Source organism: Carcharodon carcharias, chromosome 12, assembly GCF_017639515.1.
Source record: "Carcharodon carcharias isolate sCarCar2 chromosome 12, sCarCar2.pri, whole genome shotgun sequence".
NCBI lineage: Eukaryota > Metazoa > Chordata > Chondrichthyes > Lamniformes > Lamnidae > Carcharodon > Carcharodon carcharias.
Genome location: NC_054478.1, coordinates 141,621,399 through 141,639,570, shown reverse-complemented (window position 1 = coordinate 141,639,570; position 18,172 = coordinate 141,621,399). Strand labels below are relative to the sequence as shown.

Below are 18,172 nucleotides of genomic sequence, written 5' to 3'. Positions count from 1 at the left end.
GGTTATGATGTTCCACTGGTAGGTAGACAGATACAGATTTGAAACATGACAATTTCTTTGAGAACTATATTTTATTATTTTCCAGCAATTTACTTCACTCCTGCACATTTCTTTAAGGCTCTGACCTTTTGGTAGGACATGTCTCCACACATTCTCTGTACCATCACATTTCTTCATGTATGAGCCCATTAAGTGCTGAAAGTCTATTCAAACATATGGGGCATCACAAAATGGAATCAATCCCATCGAAACACGTGCACTACCAAAAGGACTCACAGGACAGTGATCTAGAGTTTGAACCCAACTGATTTTCCATCCCTTGTTCAGGAGTTTAGGTAAATTTTAACATTTGTTTTGCTCCTTCAGATGGAACAGCTTATTCAACTCAGATCAAGGTCAAATTCGGGACCTTTTAGGTGTGTGAGATGCAGCTCCACCTAACTAGAGACAGCTGAGCCATTAGAGATGGAATTCTTACTTTGAGGTATTACTTTTCAGTCAGCCTAGTCACCCATCTAGCCTAGCACTTCTTAGATTCAAAAGGAGTTAAACAATTATCTTTGACTGAGAATACCCAATATTCTTCTAAAAGATTGTTTTCTGACTTAATCTGAGTATAACACCATTCCAGTACTGCAGTACTGTGTATACTTCCTTCCACAATTTCACTCACTGCTCGTATTTAAAGGCGGAGACTAGTGTCACTACTAAAAATAGCAATTCTGGAAAAATCCATTAATTGAAGGGGTACGAATGCAGTTAAACACTCGCATTCCTAAAGTAGTTCCATCTGCATTTACAGGAGAACTTCCATCTATTATGACCTGGCAGTTAAATTCAAGAAATATTCATACAATTTAATGTTACCAGATGCACAAAAAGCTCAGCTATCTCGCATCGACAGATTCACTAGGTAGTTCAAACCAGTGCAAGAGCCAGATTGAGCCACAGGAGGAGATATCTGGGCAGATGGCCAAAAGTTTGGTCAAAGAGGTAGCTTTTAAGGAATATCTTAAATGGAGAAGAGCAGGTTACTGAAGGGGAGGTATAGTGAGGGAATTCAAGAGCTTGGATGCAATACGACAATGGTGAAGTAATTGGAGGGTTGCAAATATCTCAGAATTATGGGGCTAGAAGAGGTTACAGATAGGGAGGGGGTGAGGTCATAGATAAGAACATAAACAAGAATAATTTTAAAATTAGGGCATTTTCAGGCTCAGCCAGTGTAGGTCAGCAAGCACAGGGATGATGGATAAAAAAAGTCTTGACACTAGTTAAGATTCAGACAGCTGTCTTGGCTGAGCACAAGTTCATGTAGGGTGAAAGATGGGAGACTGGCTAGAAGACCACTGGAATAGTTAGTTAGGTAGGAGTCAGGCAATGTTATAGAGATTGAAATAGGCAGTCCCAGGGAGTTGATATATGGTCAGAAGCTCATCTCGGTGTCAAAAACCAACAAGTTTGTGAACAGTTTGGCTCAGCTTCTGACAGTTGCCAGTCAGTGGGTCTCATGGACAAGATGGGCTTAGAGAGAACAAGGCAGGAGATGGGATAAAATCTACAGAAAGACAAGTTCAGAGCTAGGACAGTGGGTAACATTAGGGGCAGTTTTGTCCAGTGGGAGAGGAAGAGAAGCAGTAAAGAAGCTGCTAGGTCTCGACCGCTGACTCAAATGTCCATGAGCTCTTCACACTTGTTGGAGGTGAAGCAAAGGTGGCATGCGAAGATAGTTTAAGAAAATGGTTTGAGAAGAGAAGTCAGGGTTATCTTTGCATTCCAGGATGATCTTTGAATCACGAGCAGTTGTAACAATGAAGAAAAGGCCCTGATGATCTTTGCACGCCCAGCCAAATCTGGTGATGAATACTTAAAACTAGCTGGCTGCCTTAGATGTTCAAATCAGCGTCCCTTGGTCTTAAGGAAGTGGAAATGAAGAGCAATACTGTGTAATGATAAGAGTGATAGAAAGTAATGGTTTTAATGGATGAAAGGACAAAAGTGGTGGCGGAGGTGTGATTTAGTGGACTGTTAGCTGCAGAAATGTCACCATGAACTGTGGATCAAAGTTGATAGTTGGGAATTAGAAAATGCAGCAGTAAGTGACTTGAGGGACCATCTTTCTCCCAGGAGCAGAAACAGAAAGAAGTGGGTTGGGAGAATGTTGGGGAATATTGGTGACATGTGAAACAGGAAATGAGATGATAAGTACCATGGAAGTAGCAAGGCCAAATGGAATGGCCAAATTGAAGGATGGCTATGAAATGGGTAGGACAGTTTATATGGAAGGTGATTTAGGGAGGAAAGGTGGTCAGAGAACTCTGATAAGAGAGCCAGAAGAGTTGAGATGGAGGTTGAAATTACTGAGTAGTCGTCATTTGGTGCAGAGGCTGAGGGAGGAAAGGAGAGTAAATATCTGCAAGGAGCTAGGTATGATAGCTGGGTGGGTAGTCAAAAGTTTAAAATGAGAGCCATGAGGAGTAAAACAAGGTGAGACACTCAGGAGAAATTGCCAGGGGAGTAGGGGAGACAGGCCAATGTGTGATTTGGAGTTGGGTGTGAACAACACAATGATTTCAACAAGGCAAGTGGGTGAATAGACAAATGGGGAAACGTTATTAAGGCAAAAGGTATAATCAAGCCCTGTCACGTCCCCATCAAGACCGTGATGTCAATGTGATCATTCACAATAAACTCATTGATGGTAAGGACGTTGTTCAAAAGCAAACATACATTCCGAAAGGAGATCCAGAGGTGGCAATGATAGCCGATCCACTGGGACAGTCCACAGGATCAGTACTGGAAGTGATGAGTGGGACTGAAAGGATGTTGGCAACATTAGGCCCAGCAGGAACGCTGGGTGGAAAGGTTGGGGTTGCTGCCTGTCAGGAGACAGGGACAAGTATCTCAGTGGGCTGCCCTTCAGAGGATGACAAGAGTGGCACCAGGAGAATCTGTTGGATTCTTTAAGAGGACATCAAGGCAGGATAAGCAACAGAAAAGTAGAGGGACAAAAAAAAAGAGTGCTGAAGGACTGGGGTCTTTGGACGGTAGAAAGGAGACATGTGGCAAGAGGGGTCAATAGATAAGAATAATCGAGAGAGAGAAATGGAGAAGTAGAAGTGATGGACTTGGGTCTGGAGCAGCAACCAAAACGTGGTCAAAATAGTGAAAAATAAAAGCAGAAACACGACCAAGAAAGAAGTAGTCGTTCAGTAATACAAAACTTGAGTATTGCTGAAATAAGACATTTTGTCAAAGCCTTTCATCTTGCACTCATCAGGACAAACGCAAGAATAGCAACGTCAGGGGAAGCAACTGTATGAGAAGAGAGTGCTGATTTGTTGGTAAGTGGTCTCTGATTGGTAGAGGTGTTTCCATGGGGAATGCACCAGTTAATGGTGGCCGACAGTTAACTGCCAAGCATTGCTGAAATTTTAAACCAGGCAGATTGACTCTGATTGGTCAAGGCATTGCCCTGAGGAATGAACCAGCAAATGGCTATTACTTATTTTGTTTAGCTAAAACAAGCACAATGTGTGTACACATTCCGTCTGCAAAGAACAGAGCCCCGTAAATAATATGTAGGTTCCTGTACACGCAAATGCTTCCACTGACATTCTTGTGATTGTCATGATGAGTGCAAGAGAAAAAGCTTTGACAAAATGTCTTTTTTCAGAAATACTCAAGGAAGTACTGATCACAACTCTGTAAATGGAGGGAACTGTTTGGCACAACGGCCTTTTAATCACAAATTCAAACTGTGCAAAATAATGATGTTTCCGTGCTAGCAGCGTTGTGAAATGGAGTTTGGGCAATCAGTCTCAATCCAAATTTCAATGGCCCTGTGTCGAGTTCAGTGATCTATTCAGAAATCACAAAGGAGCTATTGTGTGAAAAGAAACTATGACAGTGATGCACAAGATCATCCTCTAAAATCAGTCCATCCTTCCTGTCTTGATTTTATTCCTTAGCAATATCAGGGGAGGCTATATAGGTACGAGGTAGAAAATAGAAGAATAGGTTGATATGGTTAGATGAGCTAACATACAAACGATGAGGCCGCCGCCACTCGGCCCCTCAAGCCTGCTCCACCATTCAGTAAGATCATGGCTGGTCTGAATGATATCTCAACCCCACATTCCTGCCTACCCCCAACAGCCTTTCAACCTCCTTGTTAATCAAGAATCTATCTAGCTCTGCCTTAAAGGCTTAATTCAAGATTCAAAGACTCTGCTTCCACTGCCTTTGAGGAAAGAGTTCCAAAGGCTCTCAACTCTCCGAGAGAAAAAAATTCTCCTCATCTGTCTTAAATGAGTGACCCCTAGTTCTAGAATCTCCCACAAGAGGAAACATCCTCTCCACATCCACCACCCCATCAAGACCCCTCAGGATCTTAAAGGTTTCAATCAAGTCATCTCTTCTAAACTCCAGTGGATACAAGCTGAACCTGACCAGCCTTTCCTCGCAAGACAGCCTGCCCATTCCTGGTATTAGTCTGGTAAACCTTCTTTGAACTGCTTCTAACGCATTTACATCCTTCCTTAAATGAGTCCAATACTGTACACAATACTCCAGGTGTGATCTCACTATGCCCTGCACAACTGAAGTATAACCTCGCTATTTTTATCAATTCCCCTCACAATAAATGATAACATTATTAGCTTTCCTAATTATCTGTTGTACCTGCAAACTAACCATGTGATTCATGCACTAGGACACCCAGATACCTCAATCTCAGAGCTCTGCAATCTCTCACCGTTTAGATAAGCTTTGTTTTACTCTTCCTGCCAAAATGAACAATTTCACATTTGCCCACATTATACTCCATTTGCCAGGTGTTTGCCCACTCACAACCTATGTCACTTTATAGCCTCCTTACATCCCCTTCACAATCTACTTCCCTACCTTTCTTTGTGTCATCAGCAAATTTAGCCACCATTCCTTTGGTCCCTCCATCCAAGTCATTTATATCTTAGTAACATCTCAACTCTTTTGTTCACGTGAATCGTGTGGAAGCTTGGGATTTGGGGTGGTCTGGCATTCCCAAGAGTGGAGGGTTCTCTTAAAAAAAGAGGGCAACAATTCAGAACTCTCACCACGTGAAGGAACACTCAGGGGCTAGTATGATTGTCTATATGTTCAATAAACCTGGATGGAAACTAGGAGAAAGGGACAATTTTTTTTTTGTATATGATTGCAAGAACAATCACGAAAGCTGGCTTGTTCCTTCTTTCCAATAGTGTGCCCAACATCTGCTTAGTTCATCCCCCATTACTGCACAAATTGTGACTGTTAACCTCATTTGTGATTCTGTGACCTCCAGAATCACCAATCCTACATTCCACCCTCTGTAAAAGTCACTTCTCCCAAAACTCTGCTACCCCTACCCCAACTCACACTATGCCATGTTTCACCCATCACTCCCAGTGTTTTCTGGGCAACACTGGCTACCACCTGGACAACACCTTGAATTAAAAATTTGCATCCTTGTTTTCAAATCCCTACATAGCTATTTGTGCAGCGTCTTCCAATCCTACAATCCTCAAAAATCTCTATTCCTCCAATTTAATTCTGAACACTGGCAAGATTGATGGATCCTCTGGCACTGCAGGCAGAGCCAAGTTCACGGCATCATGACTGGCACAGCTATACAGGGGTGGGGGGGTGGCGTTGCGTTGGGGCAGCAGACAGAAATTGCAAAGTGGTGATAGGACATTCTACAGACATTTCTGTAGCTAGAGATGTGAATTCTGGATGATATGTGACCTCCCTGGTGCCAGAAGATGGATGAGGTCCTGTAGGCAGTTTAGGGAGCTGGGAAAGAAATTACCAAGCAGAGCCTTAAAGGTGGCAATCTCCAGTGCCACACACTGATATAGGGGTGCTGCCAGAGGATTAGAATTACTCATTTGGCACCCTTATTCAAAAAAGTGTGCAGGGCTAAGCCCATCAAGTATAAGCCAGCCCATTTTAACCTTTCCCTAGTGGGAAAGTCTTTAGAAATGATAATCAGGGATAAAACTAACTAGCTGTCACATGGACAAATGTAGATTATTTAAGGAAATCCAATACAGATGTGACAGGCAAATCATATTTAGCTAACTTGATTGACCTTTTTTTGATATGGTAACAGAAAGGGTTTAAGACGATAATACTGTTCATATGGTGCAAATGGACTTCCAAAGAGCATTTGAAAAGTATGGCACAACAGACTGAAGCTCATGTAATAATAGGGACAGAAGCAACACGGAAACAAAATTGGCTGAGGGACAAGAAACAGAATAGCGGCAACTGGCCGTTTCTCGGATGGGGGAACGGGGACAGATGGGGTTTATAATGGGGTTCCCCAGAAGCTGGTGTTAGGACCACTGCTCTTCCTGGTGTGTATATATATATATTAATGACCTAGACTTTGATATACAGAGCACAATTTCAAAATTTTGAGATGACACAAACTTGGAAATACTGTGAAAGAGGAGGAAGGTGTGATGGACTTCAAGAGGACATGGACAGGTTGGTGAAACAGATGGACACAGAGCAGATGAAAATTAATGCAGAGAAATATGACGTTATACATTTTGGTAGAAAGAACAAGGAGAAGCAATATTAAGGGTACAATTGTAAAGAGAGTCCAGGAGTAGAAGGATCTGGAGTTATTTGTTCACAAAACATTGAAGGTGATAGGGCATGTTGACAGAGCAGTTAATAAGACATACAGGATCCTGGGCTTCATAAAGAGAGGCAAATACTAAAGGAAGTTATGATAAACTTTGGCTAGGTCTCAACTGGAGTGGTGACCAATGCTGAGCTACAAACTTTAGGAAAGATGTGAATGGAGAGGGTGCAGAAAAGGGAGTGCAGGGGAGATAGTGGCATGGTGATAATGCCACTGGATTAGTAATACAGAGCTCAAGCTTTTCTCTGGGAAAATGGGTTCAAAGCCCACCATGACAGCTGGTGGAATTTAAATTAAATAAATAAATCTGGAATATAAAGATAATCTCAGTAACGGTGACCATGGCAACCACCATCGATTGTCACAAAAAGTTATCAGGTTCAGAAGGAAATCAGCCATCCTTACCTGGTCTGGCCCAGATGCAACTCCAGATTCAAAGCAATGTGGCTGACTCTTAATTGCCCTCTGAAATGGCCTAGCAAGCTATTCAGTTCAAGGGCAATTAGGGATGGGTAATAAATAGCCTTGTCAGCTACATCCACATCAGATCAGCTATGACCTTACCAAATGGCACAGCCTCGAGGTGCCAAATGGCCTACTCCTGCTCCTCATTCATATGTGCGTAACTTGTGACCAAAAGTTCTCTCAAATTGTCCCTGTATCTCAATGCAGCTGAATATCAAATTTTCTTTGATAATGCTCCCATCAAGGACTTTGAGATGCTTTGTAATGGTCAAAGATCCATATAAATGCAAGTTGTTGCTACAGTAGTAACATGTAGTTGACTAGTATTAAAGTGCCATACAACAATACGTTGGCAGTCTCAGGAGTGCTAAGATCGACCACTTTCAGGTTAGCAATGAACCTTGACATTTTTGTAATTAATTCAAATAGGTGTGCCAAGGGCACACATTACATGGGAGGTTTTTCAGGAATCAAGCTGATTTCTCAGATAGTTAAGTGGGTAAACATACCACCTAATGCACAGACCGTGAAACGTACCAAGTTCAGTCCCCAACTTCTACTGATTTAGTTAAATGCAGTTAACATGGTCATGACACTACAACTGGCCTCAACATCCCTTGGCAGTGGAGAGGAAAAGTCAATCCTGGACATGAAAACATTAGATGAAGGAATAAGCAAACCCAATTGCAACCCAACACTGCACAGGATCACGTGAAGAATGGCTACTTAAGCAAGTCTCTAGCGGGCTGCTACTGCCTGTGGAATCATACTTCCCCGTAAAACACTCAAATTTATTTTAATACATTACAGGCTCACCATGTCAGCTTTCTTTGCCATTAAGCTACTCTCATGAAATTACTGTCATGAGGAGCACTCTGCATTCTGGAATGTTTGTATTGACTACAATTGGGACATTACTTCATAACCTCCTGGAAGCCAATTCAGTCACCCGATGCTCAGAGGACATGCCAATGCCTTTGTGCACTGCCCTCCTGCCTCAAGTGAGCAATAATACTGCCAGAACTTTACCAGCAATTCAGGGAAAAACCAGCTCAGTTGGCACGATTAAACATCAACTGCTAACACAAACATAACAAAAGAGCCACTTGTTGACTGTAATATTCAGTAAACATTTAATAACTGCATAAATGAAGATTAGAAATGGTCAATAGTCCTACCTTTAGAGTCTTTGCAAGATGAGCTTGTCCTTTACTTTTACCAATAAAACTCAAATAACTACAAGAAGCCCGATTGAACTTTGTTACTTTCACGTGGAATCACATTTAAATTACTCAAATAGTTTTGCCATTCCTGTTATTAGGTTGCCGAATTTACCCCCAACACAATGTATGCTAATCTAACCATAACTGTCAATCAAATGCACAGAATGTACCCCATGTGGTCCTGCCCCGGGTGCAAGGAAGAGATCTTTTTTCCATCTCCGTGTGCCTCTACCTGATTTAGCCATTTGCTCAGCTCTGAGTGCTCATTGGGCCATGCGTTCATTTGTGAGCGCTGCTCATTTGTGGCACTTGCTCTGTGTGTGTTCATGTCTCAACTCCAATAGGAATGACATTGAAGACTCCATGTGCACACATGGCTAATAAGACACAGGACAGTCACACACCCATCTGTCAGGAGGCACTCAAGATTAGCACAAAAATTTTGTGTAACTGCATACATCAATCAAAGCCCCATTGGGAACTGAAAAAAAAATGTTTCTCGCTCAATGGACACAGCTTCACAATACGCACATGGAATCTTCAATGTCATTCATACAAGAGATGAGACATGAACAACACAGCCAGTGCCACAAATGAGCAGCGCTGACAAGTGAAACACATTGTCCAATGTGCACTCAGAGTTGAGCAAGTGGCTAAACCAATCAGAGGAACACAGGGATGGGATAATAGCACACAGGGAGACCACATACCCCAAAGCCGGGCAGGGGCACACGGAGAGACCCATCTCTTTCTCCCGCACCCAAAACAACACCTGCACTCGGGGAGAATCCTCACTTCCATGCCCCCACAACAAAAGGGGCGCTCGGGGAGACCCACCCCCAACGACAACATGGGGGGCTCGGGGAGACCCACCCCCAACGACAACATGGGGGGCTCGGGGAGACCCACCCCCAACGACAACATGGGGGGCTCGGGGAGACCCACCCCCAACGACAACATGGGGGGCTCGGGGAGACCCACCCCCAACGACAACATGGGGGGCTCGGGGAGACCCACCCCCAACGACAACATGGGGGGCTCGGGGAGACCCACCCCCAACGACAACATGGGGGGCTCGGGGAGACCCACCCCCAACGACAACATGGGGGGCTCGGGGAGACCCACCCCCAACGACAACATGGGGGGCTCGGGGAGACCCACCCCCAACGACAACATGGGGGGCTCGGGGAGACCCACCCCCAACGACAACATGGGGGGCTCGGGGAGACCCACCCCCAACGACAACATGGGGGGCTCAGGGAGACCCACCCCCAACGACAACATGGGGGGCTCGGGGAGACCCACCCCCAACGACAACATGGGGGGCTCGGGGAGACCCACCCCCAACGACAACATGGGGGGCTCGGGGAGACCCACCCCCAACGACAACATGGGGGGGCTCGGGGAGACCCACCCCCAACGACAACATGGGGGGCTCGGGGAGACCCACCCCCAACGACAACATGGGGGGCTCGGGGAGACCCACCCCCAACGACAACATGGGGGGCTCGGGGAGACCCACCCCCAACGACAACATGGGGGGCTCGGAGAGACCCACCCCCAACAACATGGGGGGCTCGGGGAGACACCGCCCCCCCCCCAAAACAACAGGGGCGCTCGGGGAGACCCACCACAGCCCACCCACAACGCGCTCTCAGGGAGACACCCTCCCCCCGCCCCAAACATGCGCGGTTGGGGAGACACCCCCCCACAACGCGCGCTCGGGGAGCCCACCCCAAAAACACACGCGCTTGGGGAGACCAGCCCCCTCCCCCAAAACATGCGCGCTCGGGGAGACCCCCACCCCACCCCACAAACATGTGCTCGGGCAGACCCCCCCAAAAACACGCGCATACGGGGAGACACCCCCCCCCACAACGTGCGCTGGGGGAGCCCCCTCCCTCCCAAAAAACACGCGCGCTCGGGGAGACTCCCCCCACCAAAAAAACACGCGCGCTCGGGGAGACCCCCCCCCAAAAAAAAACACGCGCGCTCGGGGAGACCCCCCCCCAAAAAAAAACACGCGCGCTCGGGGAGACCCCCCCCAAAAAAAAACACGCGCGCTCGGGGAGACCCCCCCCAAAAAAAAACACGCGCGCTCGGGGAGACCCCCCCCCCAAAAAAAACACGCGCGCTCGGGGAGACCCCCCCCCCCCACCACGCGCGCTCGGGGAGACCCCCCCCCCCCCCCCACCACCACGCGCGCTCGGGGAGACCCCCCCCCCCCCACCACCACCCGCGCTCGGGGATACCCCCCCCCCCCCCACCACCACGCGCGCTCGGGGAGACCCCCCCCCCACCACCACGCGCGCTCGGGGAGACCCCCCCCCCCACCCACAACGCGCGCTCGGGGAGACCCCCACCCCCAACCCCCCCACCCCCCCCACCACGCGCGCTCGGGGAGACCCCCCCCCCGCCCACCACGCGCGCTCGGGGAGACCCCCCCACCACCACGCGCAGTCGTGGAGACCCCCCCAAAACACGCGCGCTCAGGGGGACCCCCTTCCCCCACCCCACCACGCACGCTCGGGGTGACCCCCCCAAAAAACACGCGCGCTAGGGCTGACCCCCTCCCCACCACGCGCACTCGGGTTGACCCCCTCCCCACCACGCGCACTCGGGTTGACCCCCTCCCCACCACGCGCACTCGGGTTGACCCCCTCCCCACCACGCGCACTCGGGTTGACCCCCTCCCCACCACGCGCACTCGGGTTGACCCCCTCCCCACCACGCGCACTCGGGTTGACCCCCTCCCCACCACGCGCACTCGGGTTGACCCCCCCCAAAAACACGCGCACTCGGGTTGACCCCCCCCAAAAACACGCGCACTCGGGTTGACCCCCCCCAAAAACACGCGCGCTCGGGTTGACCCCCCCCAAAAACACGCGCGCTCGGGGAGACCCCCCCCAAAAACACGCGGGCAGTGATGTAGAATCATTGTTAAAATAGAAACCCACAACCTCAAGACCCCTCCCCCCTCCCTCTCCCCATAACTCATGTCTGAAACTTACCGGGTGTCCAGGGCAGGCCGGAGCGGTGTCAGGAACAAGGGAGGGGGGAACAAACAGGTGAGGGACCAGTGGGAGCCCCCACCCAGGGGGACCGAGGGGCGGTGGGGAAGGATAATGGGGGGGGGTGAGGAGGGGAGGGGGGGATGGGGAAGGAAAGGAGGGGGGGGGGGGGGGGGGAATGGAGCCGGTCGGTGGGAACAATAGTCGGCGTCCCTTCGGGGCAACGAGGGCCGGACCGAGGGAGACCGGAGGAGAGAGGTGAAGGATTTGGGGGTGGGGGGGGCAGGGGTGGAAGGGAGGGAAGGGGGGGGGGGGGGTTGAGGGTGAATAGGAAAGGTTTAGTGAGGGGGGAGGGGGGGGGGGAAAAAAGCCGTTGCCCGCCCACCAGCCGCTGTTGTTGCTGCTGCTGCCGTCGCCTCTCAGACTGGGCGCCAGACGCACTAACCGCCGCACGGCACTGGATGCGCGAGCCCAACCGCCGCCGCCCCGCCCTCGGCCAATCACCGGCCGCCCAGCCGCTCCCCGTCCCCGCCAATCAGCGCCGACGCTCCCCGGCAACTGCCAATCGGCGCGGGCGCTCCCAGGCTCCTGCCAATCAGAGCCGCCGTTTCTCGGCCTCCACCCCCCCCCCACCACCCCTCCACCCCCTATCAACCAACCAACGCTACCGCTCCCCAGGACCGCCAATCAGCACCACCGCGCCCCGCCCTCGGCCAGTGAGCTGCACCATGGCCGTTTCCGAGCATGCCAATCACCATCGGCTTCCCCCGCCCTCAGCCAATCAACGACAGCGGTGCCCACCCCCCCCCCCCCCGACCCAGCCTATTAACGTTACCAGCTGAGGCCAGCCGGCCAATCAGCGGAGGCGTTAAACCCACGTGACCCATCGTAGCCAGCCAACCGAGAGCCCCAACCGCAGAAAGGTGGGCAAAGGCAGCAATGGCGGCTGCTGCTCTGCCCACCGTGTGGGGCAGGCCTCTTAGGGCGCGGCTAGATCTGAGGGCCATCCGTTCGCAGGCAAGGCAAGAAACGTGAACTTTGGGCTGAGGCGCAGCTCCCATTGGCCCAAAGGCGCATCAGGGGACCCGGATTGCACCAATCCTCCGCTTCCCGCCCATCATCATCCAATCAAAGGCCATGCTGCAAGGGTCACAGGGTTCACAGGCGACCAATCAGAAGGCGAGGTCATGATGGTGCCATGGTCACAATTCAAAACTCTGAATGTAAACTCTCCAAAAGCACCTTGTTTGCATCTAGTTGCCTTGGCAAAGCTGAGAGGGTACAGGAGGATAAAACCCAAGCTCAAGTTTATTTTGATTTATTAATGATGAAAGTCCTGTTTTAAAAGCACATTGTGCAACCTGAAAAGAGAGTCTGAAATAAGATGGTGTGAATGCTCAGCAGTTCCGGCAGCCACTGTGGCGAGAGAAACAGAGTTGGTGCTGTAGTCAGGCAGGGCTGCCCTCTCTCCCCTGTCATTTTGTGTGTTACATAGAACCCTTTGCTGAGTCCATCAGGAAGGATCTGGGCATAAGAGGAGTGACGATCCCAGGCAGTGGAGGCACTCAGGTTAAAACCTCCCTGTACATGGACGATGTCACCGTCTTCTGCTCAGATCCACTGTCGGTGCACAGACTTATCCACATCTGCGACCAGTTCGAACTGGCCTCGGGAGCCAAGGTAAATCGTGGGAAAAGCGAGGCCATATTCTTTGGGAACTGGGCTGACCGATCCTTTGTCCCCTTCACTGTCAGGGCTGACGGCCTGAAGGTGCTGGGGATATGGTTCGGAGGGACCGGGACATGCGTTAGAAACTGGAAGGAGTGAGTGTCTATGGTGAAAAGGAAACTGGGCAAGTGGGAGCGACGCTCCCTCTCCATTGCGGGTAAGAACCTGGTCATCAGGTGTGAGGCACTCTCACTGTTGCTGTACGTGGCGCAGGTCTGGCCCATTCCTCACTCCTGTGTGGTGGCGATCACCCGAGCTATCTTTCGCTTTATCTGGAGGTCAAAAATGGATCGTGTCCAAAGGGACACGATGTACAAGCCTCTAGATAAAGGGGGAAAAAACGTGCCCAACATCGCCCTCATACTGATGGCCACCTTTGTGTGCGGCAGCATCAAGCGGTGCTTGGACCCTCAGTATGCAAACACCAAGTGTCACTACATGCTGAGGTTCTACCTGTCCCCAGTGTTACGAAGGATGGGTCTGGCCACGCTGCCGTGGAATGCTCCATGTAGTTGGACCGTGCCATACCACTTGTCCCTCGTGGGAAAATTTATGCAGAGAAACACCTTTGACCACAAATCCATCAGGCAGTGGTCGGCATGTAACGTCTTAAAGGCCCTGAGGGAAAAGGAGAGGGTGGATCCTGTGGGATGGTTCCCTGAGCAGACTGACAAAGTCATTTGGCAGAATGCCTCATCGCCAGAACTTTCCAACAAACACCAAGACGTAGCTTGGCTGGTGGTGAGAAAGTCCCTCCCTGTCAGATCCTTCCTACATGCCAGGAGTCTGAACCGCTCTGCACGTTGCCCTCGAGGTGGCTGTGGTGGGGAAGAGACCGTTGTTCATTTCCTTGTAGATTGTGTCTTTGCGAAGAAGCTCTGTAGAGAGATGCAGTGGTTTCTGTCGAGCTTCATCCCAAGCAGTTCTGTGACACAGGACTCTGTGCTCTACGGGCTGTTCCCAGGGACACACACCGAGACAAACATCAACTGCAGCTGGAGGATCATCAACTCAGTGAAAGACGCTCTTTGGTCTGCCTGAAACTTGTTGGTTTTCCAGCGCAAAGAGTTGTCCCTGACCGAGTGTTGCAGACTGGCACATTCCAAGGTCCAGGACTACGTGCTGAGGGACACAGTTAAGCTTGGGGCAGCTGCCACAAAGGCGCAAATGGGGAAGGGTCGCTGCCTAAGACCTTTCTGCCATAGTACACTGAGGGGCTGGGAACTGTGTAGAGCCCCTCAGGCTGTACAGCTTAAAATGAATGTCTGCCAATGATTGTAATATTCATTGTTTGTACTGATGCACCTTGTGATTCATGTTGTAAAAGTTGAACCTGATTGTATTTTTGTAATGGTGATATTGAAATGGTTCGAAATGTTTTTGAAGATTTATGAATAAAGTATATTTTTGCAAAAAAAAAAGAGTTGGTGCTGTAGTTCTGTTGAAGGGTCATGAGGACTCGAAACATCAACTCTTTTCTTCTCCGCCGATGCTGCCAGACCTGCTGAGTTTTTCCAGGTAACTCTGTTTTAGTTTTAGTGCTGTACTTGCCTGGATAAGTGCAGGTCAGAGGCTGAGAATTCTGCAGCGGGTAATTCACCTCCTGGCTCCCCAAAGTCTGTCCACCATCTACAAGGCACAAGTCAGGAGTGTGATGGAATACTCCCCACTTGCCTGAATGAGTGCAGCTCCCACAACACTCAAGAAGCTCGATTCCATCCAGGACAAAGCAGTCCGCTTGAATGGCACCTCAACCACACACATTCACTCCCTCCACCACCGACACAATAGCAGCAGTGTGTACCTTCCAAGCCCACGACCTCTACCTCCTTCTGGACAATGGCAGCAGATACATGGGAACGTCACCACCTGCAAGTTTCCCTCCAAGCCACACATTATCCTGACTTGGAGCTAACATGCCATTCCTTCAGTGCGGCTGGGTCAAAATCCTGGAACTCCCTCCCTAACAGCACTGTGGGTGTACCTACACCACATGGACTGCAGCGGTTCAAGAAGGCAGCTCACCACCACCTTCTCAAGGGAAATTCAATGGATGACCCATTTTTAAAACTTAGGAGCTGAAGGGTCTCCACATACTTCAGTAAGTGACCTAGACTATGTACGGGATTTTCAGATGAAAGAATACTGCTAGAAACTTTACAAACATAACAGTTTCTTTGTGGGTCAGAGAATCTGGGGAAAGGGCAATCACGTTCCTTAGCAATATAAATTACTTATATGGATCTCAATCAAAGTGGGTTGTAAGCAGGGAAGATTGTAAAATCCATTTACCATTTCCAATCCAGAAGAATTATTAAGTTGGGAATGATTAACCTAAATATCTGTTTTAGGACATCCTGGAATATGCTACGTAGTCATGCAGGAAATGGGAGATTCTTTTGTTTGATTTACCTGGGTGTTTGCCCAAAAAACAGTTTCATTACAGTTTGCACGTTGCCGAGAAAAGATAGCCAAGTTAATGGGTGTTGGTCAGGTTGGCAGTTAAGTCGAAGAAAATACTAACTTCATCGTCGGCATCAAATGCAGATGGGGGCTTCATGTCAGTTTGGATTTCATGAGAGAAAAGTATTCACTCTAGCTCACAGCTAGCAGAAGAAATCTACAGTGATCCTCACAGAGCTTTGTAACATAGAAAGCATTCAGCAGAATTAGCTGGGAAGCATTGAGAAGGCAACCAGAACAAGGGACTGAGGCAGCCACAGTCAAGAGGTATTAAACAAAGAGTCTACCTCGGAGAATAGCTGGAACTGAAGAGAATTAAAGTAAATTCCAGAGGACTGTGGCATACTTTTGAATGGTCCCAACAGAAGTAAATAGAAGATATTATAAAGTATAAGAGAATTATTGGGGAAAGTTAGAAGTAAAGCTGAGTGCATGACATATGTGGTTATAAACCATGTAACGAAATTAATAGTGTTTGTCTTTTATATGCACTAAAATTTGTTTTTGTTTAAAACCTGAAATCTTGTGGCGTAGTTCTGCTTTAAAACAATTTCTTTTTAAATGTTAACGGTTCCTAACAGGATTTTAACAAAAGCCACGGTTGAATCTGCTTCAATCACACTCTCAGACAGTATCTTTCTGATGCTAACCACTCACTGTGTAATAAGGTTTTCCCTCACGTCGCAGTTGCTTCCTTTGCCAAACATCTTAAATCTGTGCCCTCTGGTTCTCGATCCTTCCACCAGTGGGAACAGTTTCTCCCTATCTACTCTGTTCAGACCCCTCATGATTTTGAACATCTCTATCAAATCGCCTCTCAACCTTCTGTAAAGAGAACAGCCCCAGCTTCATTAATCTATTCTCATCCCTGAAACCATTCTCATACACCTTCTCTGCACCCTCTCCAATGGGTTCACAGTCTTCCTAAAATGTGGGTAGAATTCTGGGAAGAATTAGACACAATACTCAATTTGAGGCTGAACCAGTGATTTATAAAGGTTTGCCATAATTTCCATGCTTTTGTACTCTATGTCTCTATTTATAAAGCCCAGGATTCTGTATGCCTTTTTAATCGTTTTCTCAACCTGCCCTACCACCTTCACTGATATGTGCACAGATACCCCCATGTCCCTCTTCCTGCACCCCTTTTAGAATTGCACCCTTTTTATTATTTCTCCTCGTTCTTCTAATCAAAATGTACCACTTAATCTGTTTGGTTGACTTGGCCTAAGGGGAGAGTATGGAGCAGTGGTATTGGTTTTGATTCGAGAGGTGACTGCACCTTTATATTTATATAGTGCCTTTCAAAGCCTCAGGACATACAAAAGCACTTGGCAGTCACTTAAGAACTTTTGAAGTGTGGCTGCTGTTATAATGTAGAGAATGAATTTCCCCACAGCAAGCTACCTCAAAGAATAATGAGATAAATGGTGAGATTTTTTATTTGTCAAATGACAACCCCCCCCCCCCCCCCCCCCCCACCCCCCACTAGCCTTCAAGCTTGCCTGTAAAATTCCACCCATAGATACAGAAAACCCCAAAGTATGAGGGCCAAAGGGTTCAGGAGAAGATATAGGATTTTAAACACTAAAGTTAAACTAAAGGATGAAAACTAATATTCAAGATCCAGAAACACAACTGAAACCAAAACAACATTGTTAATCGCAACACAGTTATTATCATCCAACTATAATGAAAACCTTGTCAAATTTATCTCTCAGTGCACTGATATGGAAATGGTAACTCCTAAAGAGTCATTCATCAAAACATATAGCTTTCAACACCCTCTCACTTACTTTCCAAAATTAAATGAAGTGGAAAAGCGTTGTGATTTTGCTGAATAATTAATACTATTTACTATACAATTATTTTCGACAGCTTACGTAATAAAGACCCTCCTAACTTGTAAGAATTTTATGTCCAGTATCTTTTGAGCTGCTTTTGGAGTGCTCATGAATAATAATGCATCAGTCTTCAATTATGTATAAAGAGAAGAAAGCATGCATGAATAATCCGAGTGCTTGTAGCTGAGAGGTGATTGAATTGGACCACTGGTAGTGAAGAGAGTTAAGGGGGTGGGTTCCCTATGAAGAGTAAATTTTCGGTGGGTGGGGTAGAGGTTCCCTGTATACGCAGAACCCCTGTGGTGTCTTGGAGCGCTGACTGATGCCTGTTTTATATTCACTGCTCGGTTAATTTAAGAGAAAACACTTTGACTGGCAATCACTCATTTTAAACCTTGGTGCACTCACTGAGGATATCTTTTCCTGTTCCAATCTGCAAAAAGTTGTTCACCCCATTAAAGCTGAAGGGGCATCACCACCTGTTTCTGGCTTTCCAAATGCCATCTGTTGACAACAATGAGTTTTCTTTATAAAGCTTCTGTTTAATGGATAAATATATTGCACACGACCATCTGACCTGTTTTATTTATGGCTGATTGTCTCGTGCTCGGCACATTTTTCAAAACAAACATGTTCTTCATACAAAGTGGGGCACGCCTTTAAAAATAACTTCTCTGTGCACATGAATAGTAATGAGACAATAATCAATTATGAGCACCCAAAATGAGCTCCAAAGGCACTGGAACATAAAATTGTGTTTCT

General features: G+C 48.0%; 1 protein-coding gene across 34 annotated transcripts in view; it reads right to left on the bottom strand.

Annotated features, from left to right (window-relative positions):
• The window catches only part of LOC121285233 (poly(rC)-binding protein 3), a 171,305-nt gene extending 159,788 nt beyond the window's left edge, over positions 1 to 11,517 (bottom strand). For 29 of the 34 annotated variants that reach the window (XR_005944614.1, XR_005944615.1, XM_041201560.1 and 26 more), the window contains exon 1: positions 11,376 to 11,517. The gene's annotated coding sequence lies outside the window, so the exon portion shown is untranslated. The remainder of the gene's footprint in view (positions 1 to 11,375) is intronic. The other 5 variants (XM_041201545.1, XM_041201548.1, XM_041201546.1 and 2 more) reach the window with 4 other exon arrangements.
• Positions 11,518 to 18,172: the final 6,655 nt, after the last annotated feature.